The sequence below is a fragment of the Hermetia illucens genome, chromosome 4 (assembly GCF_905115235.1).
Source record: "Hermetia illucens chromosome 4, iHerIll2.2.curated.20191125, whole genome shotgun sequence".
NCBI lineage: Eukaryota > Metazoa > Arthropoda > Insecta > Diptera > Stratiomyidae > Hermetia > Hermetia illucens.
In genome coordinates, this window is record NC_051852.1 from 109033106 (window position 1) to 109057947 (window position 24842).

General features: G+C 39.8%; 1 protein-coding gene across 1 annotated transcript in view; it reads left to right on the forward strand.

The window, feature by feature from the left end:
• Positions 1–467: 467 nt before the first annotated feature.
• The window catches only part of LOC119656179 (alkaline phosphatase), a 53855-nt gene continuing 29480 nt past the window's right edge, over positions 468–24842 (forward strand). The window contains exons 1-2 of the mRNA XM_038062529.1: positions 468–1051; positions 23804–23900. The gene's annotated coding sequence lies outside the window, so the exon portion shown is untranslated. The remainder of the gene's footprint in view (positions 1052–23803; positions 23901–24842) is intronic.

The following is a 24842-nucleotide window of genomic DNA, read 5'->3' on the forward strand; positions in this document are numbered from 1 at the left end:
TTTTGTGGCCAACAGTACAGTAAAATCTGGAGTCAATTAAAACTTATCCAAATTCGTTCGCACCGTGCGCCAGTGGATTTTATTTGGTTGCGGTTAAAGGGAACGGACAGTGAGGCGTGAATTTGCCCGGTCTAGGGGGTGCGACTATTGACGTGATTTCTTTCAGCATCAGCATCGAAGGAGCGAGTGTCCCGTGCGGCGCACGTTTCTTTCCGGTTTGCATTGTGGCAGTTTTTCCTGGCCTGGACTGAATTGCCACCACGCTTCGACCCTAACTTCTGTACGGATTCATTGCACCCCGGAGGGGAACGAGATTTTATATGACTTTTGACGGAATCAGCGGTAAGTGCATAGCAGTTATGGTTTAGGCAAGATTACCTTAGGCTTAGACACATTCGATCCGAATGGGTCGATCCCAGGTGGTTGCTAGCAGCCAGTGTTTGTGTGCGCGATGTTTGGCTGCCTCACTTTTGCTTTCTATGCGCGATTCGAAAGCGAAAGGTGGCGGACAGCGGTTGTAACCTGTTCTCTGCCGGTCAACGTTCCCGTTGTGTATAATTTTGTGGCAATTTCGGTTGGGTAGGTAACTAGAGGTTGCCAGCTTGCAACGTGGTAGAATCCGACGATCGCGACGTTATGCAATAGTGGGGCCAATACGGGCTTGTGTTTGCATACGTTCGCGAGATTAGCAAACAGTAACGTAAATACGGGGGCATGTAATCAACGAGTCTGTTGGGAGGTCGATTGATACGCCCGACGGAGGGCTTTCGTGGCAACTGTCAAGCGTACCCAATCGCTGATCGCTATCAAACTACGATTTAAGCCGTATCGCACCTCAGCTACGCAATTGGGAAACGACACGAGAATGCTAATCTACTTAATGCAAATGTCGAGTCTCAAATTGGAATATTCCGAGCGACTAAAGGTTAATGTGTTGCCTGCGATCGCGTTCCGGGCTCAAAGTTTTTCATTGAGTTGAGGATTTTCCGACGAAAACAGTCACTTTTCCGCGAATAAGGAGCTTCTCATTAGATTTCTTCTCTAATTCCAGGTGATTGCAATTGTTGCTAATTAGATTTAGATTTTGGATGATCCCATTTAGGTACACTTCATGAAATTTTTAATTTAGGCTAATTTTATCCTTTTTGATCTGATTCAGATATAAAAAGTCACAAATAGACAATGGAAGACCCTGCCTGTGTTGGGAAACAGATTTTAAATGTTATTTCCAAATAAAGGAGAAATGCCAATATGCACACGTTCAAAACTATGGCCCAGGTGCCAACAACTTTTTTTTTTAATTTAATTTATTTTTTTCAAAATCTTCGAAAGACCAATCCCGGGGTTCAAGTTCCCTGAGAATGGCGCCAGTTACGATTGAGATTTCTAAATCCAGCAAATTCTTCTGTATATTTCGGTGTCACATTTCAAGGGTGAGGACCCTGTAGTCCAACTCAACATCTTGGTTGGTTTCACTAACTAGCTTCTTCTACACTACACTTTTCTGTGTCGCAGCTTGATGTTGCCTTGCGTCACTACAGACCACCGTAGTGCTCTGATCCTTCTCTGGCGTTGCGTACCCCAACGGCGGCTGCAGCGACTAATTTCTTTTATCGGTTAAATCCGAAAGTGTGCTATGTGTTGAATTCTCTGGGGGTGTACCAGAGGGGTCACAAATGCTGTGGTTGACAATGGAACTCTTCGGGGATTGAACATGCAATCGGATGCAATCACTTCCAAATAAGCAAATTTCAAACTTTCATTTACGCTAAGAACGTAATGTGTTTGACTAACCTGTCCCGAAAACGGTGGAGCAAATTGGTCTGCGCACGGCAACATTGGGTAAAACGTGTAAACATGTGTGGCGGAGCTCTTTGTTGGCAAAAGTAGTTCGCGAGCCATGATAACTGGTTGGTGCTGGTCGAATTTGTTTGCTCGGAGAAGATGTCCAGGAAAACATTTGGTTCTACATGGTTTTGCCCAGGGACCAGAAATTCTCCCGGTAGAGTCAGTGTAGTGTTGTAAACCATTTCAGCATTCGACGTACCAAATTCTCGTCGAAGCTATTATCAAGGCCAAGTAAGACTGTAGAACGGCCTAGGTTGGGCACATGATTGCAACTAGGTCGGAGGATTCTACTTTGCCTCCTCCTGTTATTGGCTCATTGGCTTATTGATTTACGAGTTCATCGAGGTTGATGAAAGTTGGCACTGAAACGGCGTCAACGCTCGACAAGGTATCTGCAACACAATTATGGGTGTGCTTAATTGAGTTGAACATAAAATAAGATAAAACTGAGCTGACGTGACTGTCGAGGGTTGGCGCGGTTAGCTTTTCAGCCTATCAGTGGCTTATAATCCATATCAATGTAGAAGTTTGCGCCTTTGAGGAAGTCTTGAAAATGGCGGATGTCACAATAGATGGCCAAGACTACTATAAACAACTTCGGTCGGACTAAGCTTCCTCTGGAAGTACGCAAGCGGCACCCACTAGCGCGCTATTTCTGTTGGTAAAACTGCTCCGATGATCGCGACAGATGCGTCAGTGACTAATGACATGCTATTTCCGGATTGGTAATACACCAGCAGTGTTTCTTCGACTAGAGCGTTTTTGCGTTTTAGAATGCCTCTTTAGCTTCCGCGGTCCATTGTGTATGAATTTTGCCCCCATCTTCGCGCTTGACAGAAACTTGTTAAAAGGTGCCTGCATGTTGGCGATGTTTGAATAAAACAATGGTAGCTGTTGTGGCTGCTGCACTGTTTTCGGAAGCTGCATGCTGCGAATTGCTTCAACTCGCAATGGCGTTGGTTAAATTCTATCTTTGCCGATGATGTGACCGACGATACCAAAATACATTTTGCAAAGCCGATGATCAATCTATATTGATTGAGACTCCCGAAACTTTGTCTTAGGTGTTTCACGATTATCTTGGAGATATCTTCTGCGGTGGCAGGTATTTTTTGGAACGAGTTAAGAAAATGTGCCTTTGAGAACGCGGTCTTGTTCAACAAATCGGTCGTAATGACGGGGATATAATTCATTATATCATTATCCGGGTCAGAGTCGGCGCATTAATCCGTCTTTCTTCGGAGCAAGATGAAATGAGCTTGCTCAAACGTTGAAGGGTGGCCGACAGTCCCTTGGTCGAAAAATGGTATCTTATTTGTTGGACCGAATTCGTCCGGTTTCATAACTCCAGGGAGTTCCTTAAGAATTTTTTTCTGAATGAAGAGCCTTTCCTGACAGTACTAACCGCTGTCTATTATCTTGCCTAGACGCACGACATTTTAGTGGCACCATTATAATCTTATTTTTGTAATATCTACAAAAAAAATCATAGTGGGGCAGAAAGTCAGCTCCTAAAATGGGACGGCCTGGGACGGTTTAGTTCTCAGCGAACCTTCAAAGATCATGTGCTATATGCACTTATCATGTTGCCGTTAGCAGTAGATAATTTGAACGACAAAAGTTACTTCTTTTTGGCCGCCACTTGAGTGGAATTACGGAGACATCGACCCTTGTGTTCAGTAAAAACGGAAGTGCAGCGTCACGCTCATAAACTTGCAGTCGATTTGTGTTTGTACCCCTAGTTTTCCCCGGTGATCGATGATAATCCCATGGCGAACGCGTTTTGCCTTTGCATCAAACATGTTGCAATTTTCAAAGCGTTGCTTTTGACACGCGCATTAGCTACTTTGCAGTTGCTGGACTGCTGAATCCAGTCCCTCCACTTTGGAAGACGGTATATCGGGCACTGTGTCCCATGAGATTTGCGGTAGCAACATTTGTATCGCGAACGCTAATCAAGCGGTCGTCCTCGGCAATGCCGCGAGTATGACCATAACGTTATTTGGCAGACACTGCATCCATGGAGTCTTGAGGAATTTTATTACATTTTACGCGCCGCAGTTTGATGTTCGTTCTGTCGCTACGAGCTTTTTCTCTGCGCTACCCTGCATACCAAAGGACCTAACAAAAACATTAAATTTTGGAAATTTGGGCCCCTTTTTTCTAATAGGAAAATGATAAAAATCGCGTATGCTATCTTCAAACCTTTGCCAAATTGCCAAAGTTCAAAACATGTGGCTTAATTCAAACGTGTAGTCGATTTTCTTTAAAACTAAACAAATATTTTTGTTAAATTGGCTACTGGTCACTTGCAAAACATAGACACTACCCCGGGCGATTTGCTCTCTTTGCGCTCTAATGCTGCAGCATATGGACGCTGCTGCCGCCATTTTGTTTTCCTTTTTCTTTTTGTAGCCATGAAATTCTAATTGTAAGGACTCATTAAAGAACCATGTGAAATTTAAAGTCGAAAGCTTTTATAGTTTCGTTGTTATAACAGTTTTAAACCCCTTTTCACGGGTTTAACACTAGAGTAACCCCTGGAAGCCTTAGGCAGTTTATCCTTTACGATAGTAAGTAATTTGATTTTACTTTTTTTCAATTGCCTCGTCACACTTCAGATATCAGTCAATTCTTGGATTTTGTTATTCTCATGTGAATGTAATCGCTGACTATGCTTAACAGGTAGATATATTCTCAGGCCCCGATGCAGATTCTCATTGCGAATGTTATAGGGAGCGTTTCTTATGCTTCTAAGTACTTTATTTTGCAAAGTTTTTATGATTTTCAAGTTAATTCCTTTGGCACAGTCACAGAGTTGTATGCCGTTAGTCCATGTGTTTTAGGACCTGCTTCTGAATTAATAACTTTTTGTCGACGGTGAGCATTGAATTCCTTCCCAACAGCCAGCATTTAACTCTTCCTTTATTTGCAGGATGTATAGCTTTATTATTACCTCCTCAGTGTTATTATCTGTGGTAAGGGTAGTGATGTCATCCGCAAAGGTCGCCTTTTTGGGTGCATCACTGCAAGGTATATACGCTACACCAGCTGCATTTGTTCAATTCAGAGTATATTCATTCTTATTCCACTCTGAATAATTGCTCAGATATTCAATATTTTAAACTTGTGATGACTTTCATTCGCGTCGGAATAGGTCTGATTCCATTTTAGTCGATTAGATATTCCAGATATTGTACATTTTTTTTTGCTTTAATGCGCGTTTCGGCGGATTTACTTTGATGTCGAGCGCTGACAGTCGGCTGTTTTGGAAATATCATGTTGTATTGATTATGGCATTGTTGGTGACAGGTTTAGCAGGTTTCTTCACTTTATCCGTATTCGAGCTGTAAATAACTGAACTGTTTGTATCTATTGGCAATTTTATCTCTGAACGTCTGCAGCGGATTAGTAGCCTGCGCGTTTCGGGAGCGTTGTCGCCTGTTGCACTACTAGTTGATTCGACTCTAGTTTTCCCGTTGTTTCTGGAAGCAGAATGGAAGGTGGCATTTGAGCTCTGCTCCCGAAACGCTCATGGCGGAAATCATTTTTTTTTTTGCATCTATTATTGTTTTTACTTCTATGCCGTATGGATTTCTACTGCAAAAACTACTTTCCAATTTGTTAAAACATCCCTACGACAATTGCTTTGCTACTTTTTCGTTTGGTTATGGTTGAAACAGTGGGTTAAGTATTGCATTCCGCAATTATCCTGTTAGCCATGTGGGGCAGTAGCGTTATTTCGATCCCATCGCGTGCGTATAGTCTCTGAATTAAAAGATTTAATGGCTTCGTTGGAAAGATGAACTCGAGCTAAAGAATGCCATCTCTTACAATTAAAAAAGTGATTACCCTTTCTTTCAAGTTTCCAAAGCGTAACCCCACTTCCTCATGTCTGGATAGCGTATAAGTAAGCAAGGGCCGATCGAAGAGATACTTCAGTTCAGTTTGTACAACTCTTTCCTCGTCGTTGACGATAGTCAACCCGTTTGGCCCGAAAGGACATTCCAAACTTCAACATTCACTACATGTTCATTTTTTTGGAAGTAAAATCGGGACTTAACTGGTGAAAAAAAAATCGAGTAAATGTTACAGCCCTGCAATATCTGTTATTTTTTTGACCCGTCCGTAGATTGATGCCATGTTGATTACCCCCCTCGATATTTCGGTAGCTGAAACAAGGCCAAAAATTACTTTTAGCTTCCATTGGGCACCGTAATTAAATAAAATTTTCTTCTTTCATCTATCTTCGTTGTATGTATGAGGACGTTAGGTTGTGAAAATTTTTTGATTTGATAGCAAATTTGAATTGATTTGATAGCAAATATCCCAACAATCCACTGATAATACCAAACCTATCGCATCGTGGGTGTAATTATAACAATATATATATGATATATGAATGGATTTTCAATTTCTGTTTACTATACCCATGGCCTTAATATTTGTGATTCTCATTTTACCCTCTTGCTATTTTATTGTATTTGACAACGGGGATGGCTACCGGAAATATTCGACTGTGGCCTTCTATAATACTTCACTATGGCATAAACAATGATCCTTCAAGAACGTCTTTCGATTTGATTTTTTTACGCATTCAACCATGTTTTGAAATGTGAGTCTTATTTAGAATATCATCACTTTCTGTTTGAGCGGCAATAATAAAGTGCAATTGATACACTTGAAAATATTTATAGCTACACGACACCATCAATTCAACTAAACGAATCCGCCGACATTCCGAGCCCTGTGCGGCACCTGCATAACATACGTGACATATCTACGCCTGAAAATAAAAACATTGAAGATAAAACAGACACAGAGTTGGAATCTTAAGGAAAGTCCATCAGTTGTTTTCCAAAGTTCCTCCTATTTATAGGAAAATTCCTCTTTGGTTGTCTTCAAAAAAATTATTTACTTAGCTAGTGCTGTTATCAGTAATTCTGAAATAAACAATTCCATCTAATCCATTCAAATTTTCAGTTAAAGAACTCGCAAATTAGTGTATTTTGTGAAAATTTTATGGAAATAGAAATTCATATCCGGACAAAGCGCATGGAAAGAGTGTTTTTAGCAACTAAAAGTACTTCCCAAGATACAATTATTTAAGTATGCTACCTTGATGAAAAAGTCCCTGGATTAGAACGAACTTATACAAACGCTTCATTCAATTCTCGAAAAGAAATTCACACTCCGTGTTTGGTATGTCCGATTACCAAAACGCGTTCTTGATAGTGTTTTTTTTTGGCTCGATTGAACAGAAAGAGATCGTAGGGAACCAAACCAGATGAATTCTGAGTCTGCTGAATGCTATTCGTGCGTGATCGCTTTCCCCGGGTAACGCTGGGAGGGTTTTTCGAAATTTCAATTTTTGGGAACACTTTAAAATGAAAAACGCGGCCTTTGGCGGAAAAAATCGGCTAATTTGTTATTGCAAAATAAAAGATTAGCAAAGTTGAAAAAAAAAAAGCCAGCGTTACCTCGTAAATTATATATATATGAAAATAGTGTTTAAAAACTTTTGAGTTCATAAGCAAGTTGTATTGGCTTAGCTAACATTAAAGTCATCGATGCTAGGTCCACAAAGATATTGCTATCATCCATGATGTCTAAAGCACCTTTCTGCTTCTGTCTATGACGAATGCTGCCTTCTTTAGTTTGTTTTTCAGCTCCCGGCTCCGCTCGGCTTATCACATTCTCTCATGGGCGCTTTGTCCACTACGAATTATCATAAAAGGCAAATTATCATACAAGACAAGGCTAGTAAAGCAAAGAACCAGGCTGATGAGGGTTCCACTCCAGTGTGTTGGTAAGACTATCCAAATAAATTGGTTCGAACTCGCCTTTATGTCGAAATATCGCTCCCGGAGGCCATCGTTGCTCAGATCTTCATAGATAGGCTTGATGGCATCCAAAAAATCTTTGCGAAGGGGACTATACATGTATTTGAACGAATCTAATACTTTAGCAGCTGCAGCTTAACCCCTGTATCTTCCTTATTTTTGCCCCGATTCATCTCGAAATTGCTCACAATATTCTTGAAAGGTTCTCCATTCAGATAATCGAATAAAAAGAATGCAAAAAACGTTACACTCCCGCTTAATGCGTCAACTGACATTAAGTTCCACCGTTGGCAGAAACGACGCTTGCTAGATATAAAAACGCACTCAATGCTCTGCACAAAGGAAAAGTCATCTGGTGACAAGAAAAAATTAACAAAAATGGACTCCGCTTGGGACCTTAAATTCGTCTGAGATTGCACCTCGGTGCATCAGGTCACATTTGGCGCCTTAATATCCTGCTGTGAAAATAATTTAGTTTCTGCGGAATTCCTCCCGTCAGATATACTCCCTGTTTACGCTGACAGAAACTTTTTGGAAATCCATGAATGGCAGAAGAGGGTGTTGATGTGGTCAATGCAGGAGGATCCAGAACCGAAACCAGCCTCCTCCTTGTCGTTCAAACCTTCGAAATGTTCCTTGATGCATTTCAGGATTATTTTAATACTTTCCTTTGGAATCAAAACGACAATTTCCCACTTTTGCTCTCTGGGAAAGGTCTTGTGTTCCTAGAATTTCCGTATAAGGGGAAGCAGCAGATCTGCATAAAGTGCAGCAGCAGCGATGAAAGCTCTGCCGTGAGACCATCAAGCACAGCGGCGATTATTCCCTTTGCGTGCATTGATGGCCAGGATGATTTCTCTTCTATTTGGACGAACAATCCGTTTTCGGTTAAGAACGGTGGTGAAGTGTTCCTCTCATATCTTCAGCTGAGGAGTCGATCGTTTGTAATCATGTAGAAGTTCTTTTGTACGGGATACATTTCTGAAATCAATATTAAAAAAGTCTGGAAACTGGAAGCTGGGCGCTTCAGGTATGAAAGGTTTTGTTTACTTCTTCTGTGAATATATTTGAGTGTAGAACTATCCCATTTGTACGTAGCCCTTTAAGAATATGCATTTAGCATGTCAGATTTTGTACTTCGGGTTGTAAATTTACACGGTGGAGATAACTTTGAGCTATTGTAACTTTGTTACTAATAGTATGATTTTGATCAAACTTGGAGTTGATATGCTTCATATTATATTTTATACTACTGCCAACTTTTATAATTCTGAGATAAACTTAAGGGGGGTTTTATTCAATTTTCCCAGAGAGAGTATTTTGAGGCCTGGGCACCATATAGGGGCAGCTTCATGATTTTTTTCAGATTTTTCGGTTGGGTAGTTTCTGAGAATGGCTCCGTTAAAAAATCACCACTTTACACCCCTCTCACTCCCCGCCTTTTTAACAAATCTCAAAACTAAGACCTGCTTCGAAAAGCATTAATTTAGACCTTTCATTTGATACCCCACATGACTATATTTAGTGAAAAAAAATTTTACACCCCCCTTTTACATGTATGGGTATTGGAAACCGCCAATAGTTTGAGCCTAAGCTAGCTAAAGCACTTATCATAAACAACCAATATTATCTACGGCAGCTTCTGCTTCCCTGACTAGCACAAAAACAAATACCCTTTTGTTACGATACATATTAGGTTGCATTCCCCCCGCAAACACGTAAGCAAGGGCAAGCGAGCATTACATGGTGGTCCCTTTCGAGACGGATGTCAGCGCCTCGCTTGTTATGTATATTCAAAAGGTAAGTCCGTAATCTACTGCTGATGACAAAGTGTTCAATCTGATTGTTTATACAGTGTTGGTTAGTTGAAACCCGACTGACCTTAATGCAATGCGTCATCAATGTCCAGGCGGTCCCCACCACATGGCAAAGTGTCAAAACCCACCTTGGCATTCAGATCACTCATCACGATCACAATATCAAGTTTAGAAAGCATCTCCTGAGCTACGAGTAATTACTTATAGAAATTAAGCTTCTCTACTATATCGGAATCTTCCGTTGGTGCCTAACTTCGACAAGAATCTTGCAGTTAAAATCTTATCAGCAATCAGTTTCTAGGTCTGAAAAGGCTTCTTGCGATAGTCCTCAGTAACAATTGTTTGTTTGTTTTTGAACCTTGTTTTCAGTCAGGGCTGTGTTTTGTGTGGAGTAGAGTAAGAGGTTCCAGGTCTGACAATCAAGATCTAAACGCCGACCCTTTGCTAGCAGTGAAACGCTGCGATGCGCTAATGTATATGCCCGCTGTCCTTCTAATAACAGAGAGAGTTGCTTCATCTTCAATACGATGGGCAATGCACAGCCAGTTCTACGTGTTTTGTGTTAATATTTTTCTATGACGTCTTATTAAGCTATTAGGAAGTGTCGTCCTAATATACTCGAGAAGGCAATCAGATCCGAGGCTGTCGGGTGCTATTTGGAACCAGCCTGATATTGTATTGGGTATTTGCGATTGGCCTCATGTCCGAAGAGGACCGGGGATTATGGTCCTCCCCCAGGATTTTCATAGTATCTGACAACATAACGCTCAACATGTGAATACACATTGTGGTGATGGAAGACGATATGGTTCTTCTCGTATATCGTTTTTGTTTCGATTGATTAAGTGTAGGCAGGTAGAAATCACTGTTGAATAAAGTTTGATAGACATTTCCAAAAATATAAAAAAGCAAATATGCAAACCATTGTTATTCCATAAAAAACCAACCTTCTTTGAATTCTTGATCGCTTACATCCTCAAAACCATAACTGGTTTTGTTGTTTATCAGGAGGCAGCAGACGCCCTTACAGCGTGGTATTATCGAACCATTGCTCACCTGTCAGCCTGCTCACTTTAACTTCGTATTTTTCAAATTATGGGTTCTGATGGGTTATTCCGCTATTTTCAGCGTTAGGCTTTCGGAGAGGAAGATCGCGTTTTTAATTACACTGATTGCAATGCATTAATGCTATTGGTTAAAAGCTGATGCAATTGGTTAAAGAACACCTGAGGCAAATTAGGATAATTTCAAGCTAGCGCAATGATGACCATATTGCATCTTAGGGTGGTTAGGGGCACCCTTCAGCTCATAGTTTTAATATTGGACTATTGCACTCTCTATTGTTCTCGTGCTACTTGAACTAAACACTGGGGTATTCGATCAGTTACAATTAACAGTCCAAGTATTCAATACAAAATATTGAATGCTCAAATATAACTCAGTGGTTACTATTATGATCAGTTGGACTGCAGTATTACATCGCATCTTTGATAGCAACTGCGAACATATCCAAAAAACGTGAGTGTAGCAATTTAATGTAATTTATCAGAAGATTAATATAAGTTATACGATCAATAAACAGTATTCCCAAGCCCTCTATGGAAAAGATGTAAGCATCCATTGGCCGTATGCATTGTTAGTGTTATTAGCTCGTACGGTCGTCCCATTGAAATGAAATTTACATGCTATTACCATAAGGGATGTGATTTCACTTATTGTGCCTTTTACACGAAGCGCTTGAATGCGCTTTCACGTCGGCATGCAAAAGTGATTAATCTTCCCAGTATGTGCTTTGAAAGTATTATTACCGAAAATTGTATACTTCATTATTGTCGAGCGGGGTAGCTTTCAGGTCTATAGGAGTTAGAAAAGAGCTTTCAGGAGCTTGGACTCAAGGACATGCGCCTTACATTGCATCAATATTTCAACTACTGGTTACTACAGCAAAAAGTGAATTAGTCTATGTCAAAGCACACAGTCTCCTTAGACGATAAAATCCCACATTAATTTTCACGCATTTTGCAATTGAAGTGTTAGCCCAGCTAACTACTGAATGGTAAAATATCGCAGTTAGGTTGAAACTCCTTCGTCCGAATGAAATACAAGATTTCCGTGAAGCAATTTCTAGAGATTTCTTTGCGAACGTGTTGAAGACTTTTACTTTAGGCATAGATAGTTGTATATCAGCTGGAGTAAGTGTAGAAGTAGTGCAATTTGCCAGTGCAAGTGAATCATACGGTCTACTCATATCCCTGCGACGCTGACGGTTGTGAAGGGAAATATATTAATCAGTTTTAAAGATACTTTCAAATTATCAAGGAATTAAAGTGGCACTAAAAAGTTCAAATTTCAACAAACTGACACTCCGTCATATGGTGGGTGTACTACTGCGGCGAGAATTACCCGGCGTTGTTAGACTACATCTTTTTCGTGAGTATTTTCAGCCATTTCCTTTTATGTTCATGTAAAGTAGGAATTATGAAATGTTTCCGCCGATGAGTAATCCTGACAAAGATGAATAGCAGCAATTATGTTGATTAAGCTTTAATAACAATTAAAGTATGCGTAATGGATAGGACTTTAAATATCTGCATAGAAGCTGCTGGAATATACATAAGTGTAAAAGATATTGGAATTCGCCTGTGTGACTTTGTGCGTACATGGAAGAGTCCGCACTTGGAAAGCTCGGTCATCGTCCAACGAAGCCTTGAGTTTTGCTGGGAATGCTATTAGAGCTCGTACTGTGTTGAAAATTTCATGAATATTTCATTTAAATTTTTATTAAAATATTTTTCATATAGATTATCGCCGAATCCTTTTTCTCCCTCTCGCCCAGGATTTCCTACTGAACTCTGTGCTTTTTATTAAATTTCATTCCTTATTTCTTTTATTTGCTTCGTCGTTCGAAAGAATTGGATTTCTGGGGGAAGTCACTTCAAGTTGATTCTCTCGAAAATTGATCCCATTCGTTTGTAAGCAGCTTAAATATTTGCCGGCTAGACATGGATTTGGGTTGAAGTGCTTTATTTATGAATTTTTGGATTACCAAAAAAATTTCAATTTGAAATAACGTGATTTGTACGCAGCGTGAATGGATCGATTAAATGTACGCAGCTTGAAGAAAAGTCATTTTCGATTTTTGGCAATAAAAACTCCATGAATTGATAAATCTTTCAACGTAAGGCTCAACTTTCCTGTTGATTTTGTAAGTATATTATATTCTACTATTTTTCAAAAGAGAGGCACATATTGCAAATACTGGTTTGGGCATCGATATAGGATTGCCTTGAGAGCCTTATGACTGCTGCCTGCACAGCGCAGTGTTATTCTTGTCAAGTATTTTTCCTATTTGATTTAAATTTATTTATAAACGTGATGTCACTAAAGTTAATTTCTGCCTACACGCTCGCCTTTGCCCGGTTGTTGCCTAGTTCGGCTTCCTGTTTGCATCGCATTGTAAATTGCTTAATAGGAGGAGGTTGCAAACGAGAATTATGATAACTCCCGATTATGTAAACATATGAGGCCATCAGCCGGGTGGGTAATAGGTGAAAACCACTATTCCAATTTAAATTTTCCTGAATTCCGAAAAGGGTAGAGTGTTGTTTTTATGTCGCGGAGTTAAATGTGATTGATTTGCATGTTCCCAACCTGTCCTGTACTAATCACAAATATTGTGATTTGATTTTTTTTTGTACGCTGCAATTGCTGTAAGCCTTAGGTATCAAAATAATACTGTTTGGTCAGATGCCTACATAATGTAATGGAACAATGTAAATGGTTAATTATTTGAGGTAAAATTAAAAAAATACTAGATATAATATTGGCTTGCTTTATAAGACACCCACTTTTTTGACGAAGTGTTCGAATTTGATATCCCTAGCAGCTGCCCAATGTCCGGGCCACGCTGTCGCTTCATCTGAGGCATGATCTGACACGTCTTCTTTTTCTACCATCAGTGTTGCTGCTACCCATATGGATTAGGTAAGCAATCTGCCCACCACAGCCAAAGGTAGTGATATAGTTGATAAGTTTCTTCGTTGTATTGGCTACCTCTTCTTCTTATAAGAGGGCAAACATTTTTTGAGACATTGAGAATTGACAATTTTTCTTGCTAAAATCTAATCTTCAAGGAATATATGAGGATTGGCAAGATCATTGTCTTGTATACTTGGCCCTATAGTGAGATGTTTCCAACGCAACAATTTCTATAAGCTAAAATAGTCTTTACAAGCCAGGTAATACTGTAGTCTCTTATTATTATTGTTTTCAGCTAACGAGTGCTACTGGTTGTTGTCGAGTTTGATGCTGTGGTTACCACATTTACTTTGTTTTGCTTTAATTAATGTGTAGTCCAGGTCTCGTATGGTTTGTTAGATCTGTATGAAGGCTGTTTATACATTTCGGGTTCCTCCATTATACCGATATCGTTAGCATAGCCTAGCAGTTTGATGGACTTGAAGAACGATGCTGATCACATTCCAGGGCCAGGTTAAAAAGAATGATAGAGCATACCCTTGTCTTAGACGGTTGTTGAGAAGAGTATTGAAGGTGATCCTTCTGCTTTTATCTGATTCAGATCTGAGGCAAGGCCTACCATGTCTTCTTTTTCTACAAGACTTTCCTGGCTGAATTATCCTCACCCATATGGATGAAGTGTCCCGCCCACTGCAACTTATTGAGCCGGATTATCCATAACCAAATGTTACGCTCATTAATTTGTTCATCGTTATATGGTATAGGCTACGGAATTGTTCGCTAAGAAGTCAAGTTTCCAAGGAATACTTGAAGACTGGCAAGATTATTGTCTTGTACAGTGACCATATATTTCGTCTTGCCTTGATTAATGTGTAGCCCAGGATCACGCGCCGCCTGCTCCCTCTGGATGAAGGCAGTTTATGCATTTCTGGTTCTTCCCGGGATGTCGATATCGTCAACATAGGCCAGTAGTTGGGTGGGTTTGAAAAGGATGATGCCTCTCACATTTACCTTAGCATAATGGAATACTTTGTCCAGCGTCAAGTTAAAAACGATGTACCATAACGCATCCTCTTGTCTTAGACCGTTGTTGATGTTGAATTATCTTGAAGGTGATCCTGCTGCTTTTATTCGACCTCGCACATTGGTTACCCTGGCCAATCTTGTCAATTTAATCCGGATATAGAATTCTTTCATGACCTGTACCCTGGCTGTGCTATCATAGGCGGCCTTGAAGTAACTGATGACCTTATGTTATGGGCATATGAGGGTCCAGCAAGATAGCGGAAAATATCTTGCTGATGGTACTCAACGTAATATCTCTATAATTGCTGCATTACGTGATGGCCCCTTTTTAAGTGTGAAGTGTGGGACAGATAATGCCTCTTTGCCAATCATCAGGCATTGATTCACTGACCCCTATCTTGAGCATAAGATTGACCGTTGACTGTTTCTTCCATGTTTGGTAGTGACAGCTTTTGTCCGTCGTGTTCAGTTATCGGAGCCTCCAACTCGCCGATATTCTGGGTGTTGAGCAGTTCATGAAAATACTCAACCCATCGTTCCAATACGCCCGGAAATCAGATGTTTCTCTTTGTTTCGACGGGATGAACATCGAGGCCTATATGGCTTCATTCTGCTGACTTGTCGGTAAAACGTGCGTGCCGGGAGCGGTACTTCCTTGTACTTCGAGTTTACAGAATTCCCTTTTCTGTCTGTAAAGTAGCTTCTCTGCTCGACAAAGTTCATGATAGATTTCTGCCCGTACCTACGTTCTTTGGAGATTGCAAAATTTTCCCCCGAATCATTTGTTCGGATTTTTGTGCGACTGGGGCCATATAGGTAAATTATAACGTTCCACAGTTGGGTGAGAAGGAGGATCTCTGCTGATTACGATTATTGCGGCATCCATTTTCCTCATGTAAGTGTTGTGGATTACTTCAGTGTTCACTATCAACTGTTTGTCAGAGGAGATTCTACGCGATGTTGTTATTCGAGCTCGGAGCAATTCGCCCTTCTGGAGTTCATAGACTTATTGGTATTCCCAGATTTCCTTTTTATGTCTGCGGATGCATTTCAAACGAATTAGCATTTCTTCCGGATTGCTCGAAATATGGACAATAAATCTATAAAATTTCGTGGGTGGCTTCATCCGCCCACTAATCAATAATAATCAGAAGGCGCTTCTTTCCCAATTACTGCCTTACGTTATGGTGTTTGAATTAAAAACCGATCCAAAATATTGGCCGCCGCTAGCAGCTCACAGATTCCTTTGCGAAAGAACGCAATAAGAAGAAGAATCCACCCACTTTTTACCATCGTCGTATGATGTGAAGTGCTGGTCTACCAGGGCATGTACCATCGTTCGGAAGAAGTAGTATTCGGGTGAAACGATGTCTGACGAGTATGGCGGGTACGGTAAGACTTCTCATTTGAGCGTTCCCAAGTATGTTTTGACCGGTTTCGAATCATGTAGCTGAACATTGTCATGTTGAAGAATAAGAATTATCGTGTCTCTGCTCAAATTGCGGTCGCTTTTTCTTCAATGTGTGGTTTCATCAACCGCAGCGATCGGCTGAAATATTTTCTTTAGGTTTTAGCAGTTCATAGTAAAATACCCCTAGCTGATCCCACCACACGCAAAGCATGAGCTTGATTACGTGAATATTCGCCCTTGAAGTGGAAGTCGATGATTCACTGGGCTTTACCCGCGACTTCCTACGCTTACGGTCACCAGTCACGATACGATACAAGAAATCATTTCGTTGTTGCCGGGCGAAGAGTTGTTCCTCCACGCAAAATTGTCTTTCCACGTCCGTTGGTTTCAACTCATACGGCACTCAATGTCCTTCCTTCTGGATCATTCCAAGTACATGCAGGCGTTTGAAAATGATTATTCAATCTACTCCGACACGAAGCGCTTCCTCAAATTCGGCATCTTCAAACTGCTTTGACTGTCGCTTTGTCTCTGATGTCAAAATCATCACTTTTGAAACAAATTTTTCTAAACTCACATTTTCGATAGAGCGTGCTGTGCGTATGCTTTTATAAGTAATTGAGGGCTTTCTGCCGCAGATTTCTTCTAGAACAATAAGTACTTTCCGCAAATACTGTTTTTTCTCAAATTTTCGAAATTGTTCATCGCCGATTTTGCTGACACTCATTCTAATTGTTCCTTAACTCAAATTATGTTTAAAAGCAGTCAACAGAACTTCAAAATGAGCCACTACTTAATAGGTTACTATAACATGTTCACAAGTGAAAAAAATTCCGGTTTTTAATTCACACAGCTAATATTTTGCATGCCCAAAACTGTCTTGATGCAGTTGCAAAAGATAATATAAAACTATTGGTCCCACTACTTCCTGTTCCACTGAATTAGCGTGCATGAAGATTGGATATCTCATTGATTTCGGGAGTAAGTTCACCTTCTAAGTCGGTTGCGTAAACAATGGTTATCACCTTGAGAGTTGTCCATAGCAAATTTGTTTTTAGTTGCTCTTTTCCAGGCTTATATACAAATGATGTCATTCCGAAGTACGCAACCTGACAAATTATCATTAGCGCAACAACCGGTTTCTGGTAAGAAACACCAGACACCCCGGTTTTGGGCGGAAGTCCATCAATTCGATATCCCCAAAAGCTTCTGTCACCCTGACCCACGCTTTCGCTCCATCTCGGGCAGGATCTGCCTCGTCTTCTTTTTCTGCCATAGATATTACCCTTATAAACTTTCCAGCCTGGATCATCCTCATCCGTACAGATTCTTCTTTTTTCGGAGAGTTCTTCCCTCGAACGCGGCCAAGAGTTCGCGATTTTTCTTATTAAGAACCCAGATCTCTGAGCAATACATGAGGACCGGGAAGATCATAGGCTTGTACAGTAAGAGTTTGACCCTATGGTGAGACATTTCGAGCGAAATAGGGTCTGTTAATAGCGTATAACCGTGTGGGGATTTCATCGTCATAGCTGTTATCGGTTGTAATTTTCGACCCTAGATAGGAACAATTTTCAACGGTCAAGTTGTAATTTCCTATCTTTATTGTTTTCGTTTGCGATTCGATGTTGTTCGTTCTTTGTTCTTTGGCGCTGTCGTTTCCACCGTCTACTTCGTCTTTCCTTCGTTAATGTACATCCCGAGATCTTGCGCCTCCTGGTTCGATCTGAATGAAGAGAGACTGTACATCTCAGGTTGTTCCCCATAACCTGACAAAGGACACCAATTAATGCCATATAGGTGCTTCGTTCAAAATTTCATATTCTCAGGATTTATATGGGACAGATCATTCATCGTTCTACCGACTGGGTACTTTTTGCCAATAGACTTCCAAATTTCAGGAATGAACGGTGACAGCGTCGTTGGATTTAATATGGCTCCTATACTATCAAAATGTAAGAGGTTTCACATCCATGCTCCACTCTGAACTGACTGCACTGTTTAATATCATTTGAATCACGGAAACTTGAGTTCACTGTAGGGCTTCTTGATGAACATTTGGCTTTGCAGGAAGATCGAGATAATTTGTCATCTGAGAAATTTAAAGGAGAAAACCTTACCATTAAGTATCATTATTTTCACTATGCTTTATTCTACACATTTCCTTGCCCAATATGTCTCATTTCTCATTCTCATGTTAAATTTCAAACACATGGAAATACGCCAGAACTATAATCATCCCAAAACCTGGCAAAGATGCTACTAAAAATTATCTCAAACATTTTTGGAAAACTCCTGCTGATCACATAATTCCTGAACTTCCCAACTTGGTTTCACCAGCAAATATGGTACTATTGAGCAAGTGCAGAAAAAACCTCTCCTAAGCTTTTAGTGAATTTTGACACAACGGACTCATCTGCAAAGTAAAGAAAGAACTATCACAGTTAAGAGTAGTTTGATTTAGGATAGCTTCGAGTGTCGCGGTCGGCGTAGTGTGAGAAAATCCCCAGATCTTATCGCAGTCCTACAGCACCAGACCAATCTGCAGGACTTCTGATATTGCTTCTAGATAGGTGCTTCACGTCAGTTTAGAATCGGGATGTACTCCTAAATAATTAACAGTTTGTATGAGCTGGATTTTCGCTCCTGCAAGGTGGGTATCGTGTAGCTGCCTTAACTTTCCTAGTGAACATAGCTAATCCAGTCCATCGTGAGTCAATTACGGGAGAAGCAGAATGGACAGCTGCATTCGAACGATCACATACTGTATTTGCAAACTCGCAGATAATTAGTACGCCTGCCTTCAAATTGCAGACTTCACAACCATATTCATTACCCTGACCCCGCCCACGTTTTTGAAGTACCATACCATTAACGCAGCTCTTATGTTTCTTCCTTAACAGGTGATTGAGTTGATTCCTTCTCCTTCAGGACAAACTCATCAAATAGTAGATCCATATCTGACTATCAAATATGGACAATGTTTGCCTCCTTGCCCTGTTTAATGTGAAATGATCATCTACCGTAGATCTTGAGTTTTTCTTAAATATCACTCACCTGAGGTGAGTTGTATCAGCTTTCGTGGCGATGATAAGGAATTAGGTCCCAAACAAATGATACAAATGATAGATTCAGCGATTTTGTAAGCATTGGTCTTTCCTTAAAGCTCCTATTAATCATTCTCCACAGCTAACTTAAATTCGATATCAAATCTTGGAAGTAAAACTTTTGTTTTAATCGGATGCGGACATGAGATTCTGTTCTATAATGTTGTACATATATAATTTTAGTGTAATGTAATGTAATTTCTATTACATTTTTCATTCCTTTTTTACCTCTATTTAACTTCTATATTCAATTCAATTCCTAATAACATTTCTAAATTATTTTCTTCATCCAGATTGTCGTTACAATTGCCTCACAATCCTCTCCCTTTTCTTCGTCTCATAAATTTGTAACCTATTCCTAATTGGCAATTACGCATCCAAGAGATGCGCTACTTCTGAAGCTTATAGCTATTCGCTCCTATCTCTAGCTATCTATCTACTTCTATTGAGTGTTCATTTCAATGAAATTTAGTATTAATGGGATCGAACTGACGCTTAACGACCACTAAACTACTTTTCCTCATTTTGGGCTGGAAAACATTGAACGGATAGGTCATGATATCGACCTGTCAAATCATTTCTTGTTCCTGGGTTTATTATTATAGCAAGTCCGTCTTTTTCTATCTTTTATTTCTTATCTACTATATTATTTCTCATTTAGGCTCAATAGAATGTACCATCACCGATTTGAAAGTAGCGAATTTCTTTATTAATAATCATTTGAGGTGGGTATGAATTGGACATACTCTGATGGTGGTTCATTTGGATTTATCTTATGAAGCGAATCAGATAAAAAAAAATCAGGCAGAGTAACTTGGCCCCTACCTTATTTCTTATACTTGAAGTTACCTACTAGGTATTCATGATCCTTATTTTATTAAATTAGTAATTTCATCTCGGACAGTTGGAATTTTCAAGTCTTCGTGGATTTTTGAGCTCTTCACGTACCACGAAGTACCAATTATTATACACAATATTTTTCTTTGACTAGACTCGTTATATAGCTCAATATTTGAAATGCTCGCTAATCCTCAGAATTGAACTCCATAAGTCCAGGTGTGTTTTAAAATGACTTAGTAGAGTAAAAGTTTGCGCTCTAGTTGCACAATAGGCTTTCTGCGTAGAAGCTAGTGCAAACATCTCGCTTTGAGATTTAGTCGCAATTTGTTGGCATTGTCGCGTTTCTACTATTCAGTCGTCCTTCGAAATGCGTTCCAAAATATTTGACATCATTGAATTAAGGGGCAGCAATTCCGTTCAATATAATGGATGGGCATCAACGACACAGCAACCAGTATCCGGTGCGTGTCTGCCTTAAAAATTCGTTATCCCTAAAAGCTATCTGGTATCTTGGCGCACGCCACGTTTTCTTTTTCTACCATAGATCTTGCCGCTGTAGACTTTCCGGCCAGGATCTTACTTACCCATACGGACTTAGTGACCGGCCTACCGCAACTTATTGAGCCGGGTTTCATCCACAACCAGGCGGTCGTAATATCGCTCATAAATTTCATCTTTGAAAATTTGGTTTCGTTCACTTTTTACTTAGGCCTCAAAATACCCTTCATACCGATATCTGTTTAAATAAAGTTAATAATGGAGTTACAATAGATCAAAGAGTTAGGCAATCTAAGACTTTGAATGTCAGTATCACACAAACATTACAAGTTAGTCTGGGGGCATCAGTACCTTCATGATTTAAGTTCCTCGTGATACTGAGATCGACCAAGCGTCTTGTTTTTTTTTTGATCACTTGGTCCCACTGACTGTTTTGCGTTACTAAACCCTGGCAGCAAAAAAACATGTCCTAACGTACTGAATAAATGCTCGATGTTCCGTAATATTAGATTGCTGCAAATGAAATGGCCGTTTGGGTACTAAAATTTGCCGCCACACTGGCGGCAGTGGGATTTGTATTGTGATTTGACGTCAAATACCAGCCGACTCAGCTATGAATATGTATCTGAGTCAAACCAGAGTAATAATCTCGGGCGAGTGCAATGCTGACCACATTACCTCCTACAGGGTACTGTAATCCTGTAGTGTACCGTTACGGTCTTGATGAAGTGCTCTAACACAATTAGTATAACGTGCATTTCTGCTTGCTTTGAAGAGGAATCTGTACTATGCAGATCCGCAAAGATCACGCAGCCAAAAGGTAATATATTTTGTGGCCAAATTTTGAATAGGTTTGACATTGCACAAGTCCACTTTGTATGATTCTTTACTAACATTTTTGTACTTGGTATACAACAAAACCTTATTAAAATCGACTCACTGTATGTCTGCCACACCTAGTTTACTCGTAATCGGCTGACCCATTGCCATGAAATTCGATGAGGATGCGTGGCGTGGCTTTTGCATGCAAAGAGTGGGTTGATTTTGTGTTTAATTTAAGGATGGAACATCAAATATATTAGCAGCGAGTGATGTATATTTTTATTCTCAGAATATGGTCATGTGGGTTTCAAATGAAAGAGATCAATTAGTACTTCTCAAAACGGCTTAACTTGTAATATGGGATGATAAGAAAGTTAGGTTTCAAAATGTACCCATCGTAAAGTGTAACAGGTCTCGTTCTCAGAACTCCTCCAACTGAAAAATCTGAGAAGAGTTACGATGATGAACCTACATGGAATCTATACCTCAAAACGCATTCTCCTTTCTATATCTGCTCCTATAAAATTAATGGTATTTTATACCTTAAGTGTAACTTTGCTTCTGCCGTTTTTTCTTAAAATATAAGGCTTTATTTTCAAAAATTATTAGTACATTTATAATTGAAAATATTGTCCATCCCTGATACATTTTCCCATCTATCCGGCAGCAAACGTATCCTGCGTCGAGAGGACTCGTCATCCTTTGAGGCGATCCACAAATCAATCCAATTTTTCATTTCATCGTGAGAACCGAATTGCCAAGTCGTGCGCTATTGATAGAAAAAGTACCAAACCCCATGATTTTCTGAATTTGGGACTATCGTAGTGAATCCTTTTTTCGTCCCCAGTTACGACACGGCGCAGAAATCCTTTCCGTCGTTGCCTTTGAAGCAGCTGTTTATAAGCAAACAAACGCGTTCCTGGCCCCTCGGCTTCAACTCAGCTCCTAATTCCTTGCTTCTGAACCATTCCCAGGGCTTTGAGGCGCTTGGAAATGGCTAGCTAAGTCACATACACTGATTCCGCCAACTCTTCTCGTGTTTGGCACGGGACTTCGTCGAGTAAAGTCGTCAACTCGTCATCTACATACACTTTTTTCCTTTCCACCGCCATGCCGGCCTTCAACGTTGAAACCACCGTTCTTGAAGCGTTGAAACCATTCACGACACGTTCTCTCACTAATAACTGCCTCGACATACAAATTCGAAAGTAGTCGATTAGCATCAGCCGGAGATTTCTTTGAATTGAATGCTTAAAGTGAAACTTCCCGCAATTGACGAAAATTCCGGTCGTAAAGCATTTTAAAGCGATTAGAAATATATGAACCGAGTACAAAATCACATATATACAAAGCTGTCAAATGACACTTACATACCTAATATTTTTTGTTAAACCCATTTTTTAAATCCTTAATTTATGTTAGAAGGTAAGAAGACCGTTTTCTGTTTTCTAATTGATTTTGCACGGCGTACTTTTTCTACCTCATCTTGATAACGTCGCTCGTCGCGCCTACCTCGGGCGCAGCTATCAATAAATCTCTCAGCTATTTACCTTCATTGCTCCGCCTTCAAGTTTCCGCAGTCAGTTAGGTCTTAGGATGTTATTTTATGTTGTGGCGCGCCAGAGATAGAGGCACTTTTCCGATGCCCGTACCGAATTCGGGGCCCGACGCTCTGTTCCTTTGGAAATGCAGTAGTAGCGTTCCAAAAGAAAAGAAATGCAACCATTTGATGATGGTCGCTTTCGAGGCCGATGTCAGCGCTCCATTTGTTACACACATCTAGAAGATAACTGAATTTGTTGCTGATCGCGATATATTCGATCCCATCAACTATCCGAAGACGGTCAATCGAAATTCAATTGATTTTGTGGTAGGATCTGTGCTCACAACAGGGTGCTGTTGATTACGAGGGCTTGAATGTTGCAGTTAACAAAACTTCACCGTTGCTATTACTGTCACCAAGAACATGTTTGAGTAAGATATTGTTAAAGTCCACCTTGATATTCAGATTAGCCATCACCATCCCACTCATCTTTAGTAAACCTCTCCCTTAATTGCTCGGATCACACTATCAGAGAGAGCGGCACTCACAGTCTCCCCCTCATACATTGTATTTTCTTTAAATTTCTTGCTCGTGTTCCTCTAGAATGAGGGATTAGAGAAAGGATATGAAGGGACAAAAATGAGAAACATGGTGTGTAATAGTGTTTGGATTACCATTACAGAGAACGTTTTGCGCAATCCGTGGCTATGGAAGTGATCACCGACTAGACATGAAATGACAGAACAAAATGCAACAAGATGAGGGGAGATTATGTCGCCAAAATAATACAGTTGATTATTTTACTACACCGAATATTTTTTTTTATAAAACCGAAATTACATATTTAACATCATCGTCATTAATTCATTATACTTGCAAAAACCTGGCGCCGACATGAAAATTACATTATATTCCAGTCGAAACGTTTTATACTCTGCTCAGAGTAGTTTTTATTTCACATTGCAACTCACGAAATATCGATAATCCCTTTGTTGAATTTTTCATAAATATAAAAAGCAAATATTTCGTCTAATCTATTATACTTACCCGAATATTTGTATATATTTCAGGAACGCCCGTACTCCGAAGAGCTCATTCATCTCCACCTAAAAGGAGCAACTTAGCTAGGTCGTGTATGAATTCACATAGGCAATATTTGAGTCATAGGTGAGTATTCAATTTTCAATAACTTCAAATAAACATATTTCCCAAGTGTTAATTGTTAGCATACATTATCTTAGCCAGAAAAAATACTTTAAATTACCCATCTTATAACCGTTCATTTAACTGCCAAATATAATAAATACATAATTCACGACATGTTAATTTTTTAACAAATAAAATTGGAAAACAGTGGCATATGTGCTTATATTTGAAGTACATTTTCATGTTTTGTTTCATTAAAAATTCATTTTTCTTTGAATTAATGCGTGTTATCTTATAACAGTTGTCCCAGATAATGGACTTGTAAATATCTCATAAATAATGAGTGTGACCTATTTGCTATTATATTTTATTGGCTAGATGCTAGGTGGGGAAAAGTTTAGGGGTTTCCAACATTTTCTCCTGTCTTAATTTGGGTTTTTTATAAAGTATCCAACGGAGTTTAAAATCGAATTCCAGAACAAATCTCATAAAATATCGAAGATGTCCTTTTACTTTTTGTAAGGCGTTACAGTCTGATGTGGTCTTAGTCTCCCAAAATCTCTCCACTCTTCTCGGTCAAGCAATCGCGTCCTCTAATTTCAGAAACCGAGCAACATGTAACTTGCGTTGTTCATGAAGTCCCCCCTTTGTTTTGGGGTATCCAACTTTCCACCTAGTCGCCTGGGATTTTTCGAATCTCAATACAGATAGGAGTTTCTGGTTCGTCGTATAATAAGTATAACTCACTGTTGTATCTCATCCACCCTTATGGGGGCCAAGATTCTCCTGAGGACTCGGACGTTCGAAAGCATTGATTTGGCTATTCGTCCACATCTCGTTTCCCTAACACATTGTTATTTTTTAGCAGTATAGGCAGTACGAGGTAAAATGTTGTGTTGTCAAGAATGGTCCGTCTAGCGATTTCGTCTATTTCGCTGTCGCCCTAGCGTTTTTCATATTTCT